Raw genomic sequence first — 6,403 nt, 5'->3', positions numbered from 1 at the left:
TCTTACTAATACAGGGGGGCGCTGATTCCTATTGTGGATGCACAATTCCCTCTATGAGCTGACGGACTTGTGCTTCAGTCCACGTCTTCCCTTGAGAGGTTTCATCATGTTTTTTCGCACTGACTTAAATGATGGACCTTGACCTTCTGCTCCACCTCCTTTAGCCCAACAATCTTTTATTGAGTGGCCACGCTTTCCACAGTTGGTGCAGAAAATCATCCTCTTCTTTGTGTCCATGTTGTATTGAGCTGTTGCCACTCCTCTTCGATTTGGCTTGTTTCCTTCTTCCTTGTTTGATCTCATAGCCATCTCTAAACACCCCGCCCATTGTAAAATTTGATCATATGTCTCACCTGGATTGACTCCAAGTGATAAGGCTTGTTGGTATTTTGTACTAAGTCCATCCACAAGTGTGTCAGTGAACTGTACATCATCTCTGTCAGGTTGTTTCTTAGCACAGAGAGCCCATCTCTCGTAAGCATTCCACTTACGCAGAGCATATTCATCTGGAGATTCATCATCCTTTTGCTTAATCAATGTCACTAATGTGAAAGGAATTTTTCCACTGCCCAAGATTTCTTGGATTTCTTTTCGAAACACATCTAATGCTTGCCAAAGACCCAAGGGTCGCCCCTGGTCATCAACCCACAAATTTATCCATTGGGCTGTGGTTATCGAAGCTGGCAAGCGTTCCCATCTGTCTCTTGGGATTTTAGCTTTCACAATGGTGTGTATGTCTTTTAATGTCATTTGATGTGCTTCAACCAGAGAGTCTAATTCTCGCCAAAACTCCGTGTTTGGATCTTGTCTCTTCAGAGGAGGCAAGGCTGTGAGAATGGCTTGACGTTCTCCTGGTGTGAATGGTCTCTCTTCTGTCATCATTTCAGATTGTAAGTCTTCCCTTTTAACAACAGGTGAAGAAAATTCAGGACCGATCTTGTCGACTGTGATCATGTCGTCATCTCTTGTCTCATCATCCCAGTCAGATCCATAATTACGAGCTGGTGTACATCGTAGCATGTCTCTGTTTGGCTGGGCTGATTTAGATCTTGTTATTATTGGAGCTGCTTGTACAGATGCAATATACATTTTGTCAACTGGACTTCCATTTGATCTCGAAAGTTGAGACTGTGTCACAGGTTTAGATGAACTTGTATATTGTTCGGGCAAAGCTGGATAGATTGGTTTATAAGGAGGAGGCGTTACTGTGGTTGCGGATTTCACTGGTGGTTGTGAATATTTTCTTTCCGCTTCAGTTATTATATTTGTCCAATCTGGATCAAACGAATCATCATTGGTTGTATTTTCTCCATCTGAACATTTAATAGACATGATTTTGTTCAACTTATTAAATGCTTCGATTTGAGGCTTCATTGCTTCAGCAAGTGGAACTGGACCGCCATTTATATCGCAACAAATTCCACCTTGTCTCACAATCCGATGAGCCGCCAAAATTGGGAATGCTTTGGATTTTATCTTGTCTTTTTGAGACATGAACCAGTGTAACTGTGCATCCATATTTGCATTTATGTCAAGTCCTTTTTTCAAAAGTTTAGCTTGTTTCTTGTTCTTTCTTTCAAGGTACCAAGCCGAAATTGTTCTGCTGTTACAGTCACTTTCTGCCATCTTGCAAAGTTACTTTGTGCTGCTCAGAACAGCAGGGATGTGTGTGTCTGTGAGTGTGTTTCTCTAAGGGTGGGGCTATGGTACTCTGCTTCTCTCTCGCTCTCTCTGTATATTATGTGTGTGCGCTCAGAACTGCAAGCCTATGTATGTGTGTGTATGCATATGTGCATGTATGTATGTATGTGTGTGTGTGTGTGTGTGTGTGTCAGAGGCTACCCTTCTTCTCTCTCTCTCCCTCCCTTCTCCAAACTACAGTATATGTGTGTGTGAAGGTATGGAGCAAATTCTGAAGGGAGGGGCTGCCTCACTCTTTCTCCCTTCACAGAACAAAAGAAAATTTATAGAAAAGTTAACTTCAATGTTTTTCAGTATTTTTGTTTAGTTTCCAGTTAACTCAAAACAATTTTTTTATTTTATTTTTTTTATATTTGTGGATTTTCTCTCAGATTAATTTCTTTGTTTTCTTTTTCCTTTTTTTAGGTTTTATCTCAGATTCATTTCTTTGAATTTTCTTTTCCCTTTAAGCTTACTCAGAATAGTATTCTCAAATATTTGAAAAGCTTTACGGTCAAAATCAGAAATGCCTGCGATCTTATCTAGTTACATCGGCACCTTCATACTTGTATGACTCTAGTGTGTTAATGCTTTAGAGACTATTTTTACCCCTCTGGAACTCGCCACTATTAACCACTCCTGTCATCAGTATCGCTGCCTTTTCATACTTGTATTACTCCAGCGTGTTAATGTTTTAGAGACTATCTTTACCCCTTTCTCTGGGAACTCGCCACACTTAACCGCTCATGTCTAACAAGTATCCTATCAAATTTCCTAGCTTAACCGTCTTACAGCTAATTTCCCAAATTTTTGACTAGATAGTCTTCTTCCTAAAAAAGATCTATCTCTATCCCAGCATATCAAATACTTTTAGAGGTTTACTTTTCAGAGAACTTAAATAAGCCAAATTAAATTGAATTATTATTTTTTTATTTTTTTATTACTATGTCTTATATTCATTGGCAAAACACTGGTACTTGAAATCACACAGTTCTTTTAAGCAGTTTCAGTCACTGTCTCTAATCATCAGGCAGACTTAGAACTATTTTATAAGAATAAAAACAAAGTCTTACCTGCGATCAATGATTGAGACAATGCCTGGATATGCAAATCCTGTTCTGTGACGCCAATTGTTGATTTAAAAATCTTGCTTTCCCCTGTTGTTTGATTTCATGGAAACAGACACCAGTGATTTTGCCAAGATATCTCTTATTTATTTTATATAAGACATAGGAAAAAGAGACAATGGATAAAACGAAGGTCGTGATTCAGCTTCGCAGTCATCTTCCATCTCTTTCTGCTTTTCGGACAGAAGGGCTTGGTTTTTATAGCCAACATCTCGTCATCTCTCTGCCATAGACAAAGACTATCAGTTATTGTATATGTTGACCAGAAAACTGCATTATCAGAAAAACACATGATGTGAAACACATGACTATAATGTAACTAAAACAGTACATCACCAGAGAAACATGTGGTTCCCATTAACAATGTATCTCCTTATGCTATGCTTGGTGAAAACACTACACATACATTTCAGTCTAACTCCAACACACTCAAAGTCTCACAAAGTCTCTCCTCCATGATTCACAAAATACAATTGATTACAAATGATTATAAATGTATATAAAAATTATAACACAGATACATAATACTACCGATTAATAATATTAATAAAAAGTAATAGTAATACTAAAAACAATATTAGATAAAAATTTTAGTCTTCAATCTCATACAGCAATCATGAGAACAGCAACATGAAAACAAATAAGAACCCGTCAAAGTCTAGAACTCTTGATTAGTTTGATTCCAAAATAACCCAATGAATGAATTGCAAAAAGCAAGGGCATATTTACTATCTGGGTAGCAGGCTACATGAATAAACAAGGTATGCAAAGTGGTGCAATGGATCGTTGGGTCCTACCACCTTGGTGAAAACTTGCTGGGACCCGAGGGGTATATATACCTCCAGCAAAGGCTTCAGCAGATACCATTGGGGAACAGGCTTTGACCCCGTAGGTAATATCTTTTCCCTTTCAAGGTTTAGTCATAGAACATCACTGGAACAGTACAATACATCCACACAGAGCAAACTTGAACTAATATAAACTTTTTCTTGCAATTTATTTTCACACTTTAATCATATAGTGAACAGTCGTGTTGTAAATACCTAAAGAGTTACATATGCCAAGTAAGAAAACATATGAGTGGCTACATGTGGTGTGATAGAACTTCAAGGCCCTAGGCATAGTTGTCTATAAAAATCTCAAACAGCAATCATGAGAACAGCAACGTGAAAACAAATAAGAAGAACCCGTCAAAGTCTAGAACTCTTGATTAGTTTGACAGGCATTAAACTGGTTTAGATCGTACTTATCAGACCGTTACCATTTTGTCTGCGTAAATGGGGAAAAATCGAAGATAACGTCAGTAAACTACGGTGTACCGCAAGGATCTGTGTTAGGCCCTCTGCTATTCTCAATATATATGCTACCACTTGGTAATATTATAAGAAAACATGGAATTAATTTCCACTGTTATGCTGATGACACTCAATTATATATTTCATCACGACCAGATGAAAACAATAAATTATCTAAATTAACAGAGTGTGTTAAAGATATAAAATACTGAATGACATGTAATTTTCTGCTATTAAATTCAGATAAAACGGAGGTATTACTTATTAGTCCAAAAAACTGCCCACAAAATCTCTTACAATACAACTTTAATTTAGAAGGGTGTCCTGTTACTTTATCCTCTACAGTAAAAGACCTGGGTGTTATATTAGACCGCAACTTGTCTTTTGAAAATCATATTTCATATGTTACAAGAACAGCCTTTTTCCACCTTAGAAACATTGCTAAGCTACGTAACATGCTATCTGTTTCTGATGCAGAAAAGTTAGTTCATGCATTCATGACCTCGAGACTAGATTACTGTAATGCTTTATTAGCAGGTTGTCCTACATCCTCAATAAACAAGCTACAGTTAGTCAAAAATGCCGCCGCTAGAGTTCTTACTAGATCAAGAAAATACGATCATATAACACCAATTCTGTCGTCTCTACATTGGTTACCTATAAAGTTCCTTATTAATTACAAGGTACTGCTACTGACTTATAAAGCCCTAAATGGTTTAGCTCCCGTGTATTTAACGGATCTTCTATCGCCCTACAATCCATCGCGCTCTTTAAGATCACTAAATTCGAGGCTTCTGGTCATTCCTAGGATATCTAAGTCCACTAAAGGAGGGAGGGCGTTTTCACATTTAGCTCCTAAACTCTGGAATGGCCTTCCTGATATTCTTTGAGGCTCAGACTCGCTGTCCCAGTTTAAAACTAGATTAAAGACGCATCTCTTTAGCCAAGCATTCACATAATACTTACCTTTTATACTACAGTTAAATCAGATTGCATGCATTAATATTGCGAACAGCAGCTACGCTAATTATTTCCCATATGCTTTTCTGTTGTTATCTCGGGACGCTAGTCCCGAGGTAAATACAGATCGTCAGCTCCAGTTTGTATCCAGCCTCTCATGGAAAGTACAGATTCTCCAACACCCGTGCAGAGACGACTCGGCGCCTGTGAAGAGACGACTCGCCGCTGGCGATATGTTTATGCCCTAAATCAATACGTGATTAACTAACTGTATTTCTCTATGTACATTTCTGAAATGCACTTTCTGTAAAGCTGCTTTGAAACAATATGTATTGTGAAAAGCGCTATACAAATAAATTTGAATTGAATTGAATTGATTCCATAATAACCCAATGGATAAATTGCAAAGCAAGTGCATATTTATTATCTGTAGGGCAGGCTAAACGAATAAACAAGGTATGCAAAGGGGCGAAATGGATCGCTGGGTCCTACCACCTTGGTGAGAACTTGCTGGGACCCAAGGGGCATATATGCCTCCAGCAAAGTCTTCAGCAGATACCATTGGGGAACAGGATTTGACCCCATAGGTGATATCTTTTCCCTTCAAAGTTTAGTCATAGAACATCACTGGAACAGAACAATACATCCACACAGAGCAAACTTGAACTAATATAAACTTTTTCTTACAATTAATTTTCACACTTTAATCGTTGTAAATACCTAAAGAGTTACATATGCCAAGTAAGAAAACATATAAGTGGCTACATGTGGTGTGATAGAACTTCAAGGCCCTAGGCATAGTTGTCTATAAAAATCTCATACAGCAATCATGAGAACAGCAACATGAAAACAACTAAGAAGAACACGTCAAAGTCTAGAACTCTTGATTAGTTTGATTCCATAATAACCCAATGGATGAATTGCAAAAAGCAAGTGCATATTTACTATCTGGATGGCAGGCTACCCTAATAAACAAGGTATGCAAAGTGGTGCAATGGATCGCTGGGTCCTACCACCTTGGTGAAAGCTTGCTGGGACCCGAGGGGTATATATGCCTCCAGCAAAGGCTTCAGCAGATACCACTGGGGAACAGGCTTTGACCCCATAGGTAATATCTTTTCCCTTCAAGGTTTAGTCATAGAACATCACTGGAACAGAACAATACATCCACACAGAGCAAACTTGAACTAATATAAACTTTTTCTTACAATTCATTTTCACACTTTAATCATATAGTGAACAGTGGTGTTGTAAATACCTAAAGAGTTACATATGCCAAGTAAGAAAACATATAAGTGACTACATGTGGTGTGATAGAACTTCAAGGCCCTAGGCATAGTT

This window comes from Scardinius erythrophthalmus (assembly GCF_964197995.2).
Source record: "Scardinius erythrophthalmus genome assembly, contig: HAP1_SCAFFOLD_109, whole genome shotgun sequence".
NCBI classification, from domain to species: domain Eukaryota; kingdom Metazoa; phylum Chordata; class Actinopteri; order Cypriniformes; family Leuciscidae; genus Scardinius; species Scardinius erythrophthalmus.
The sequence above is the reverse complement of the archived record's forward strand: the minus strand, read 5'-3'. Positions refer to the sequence as shown.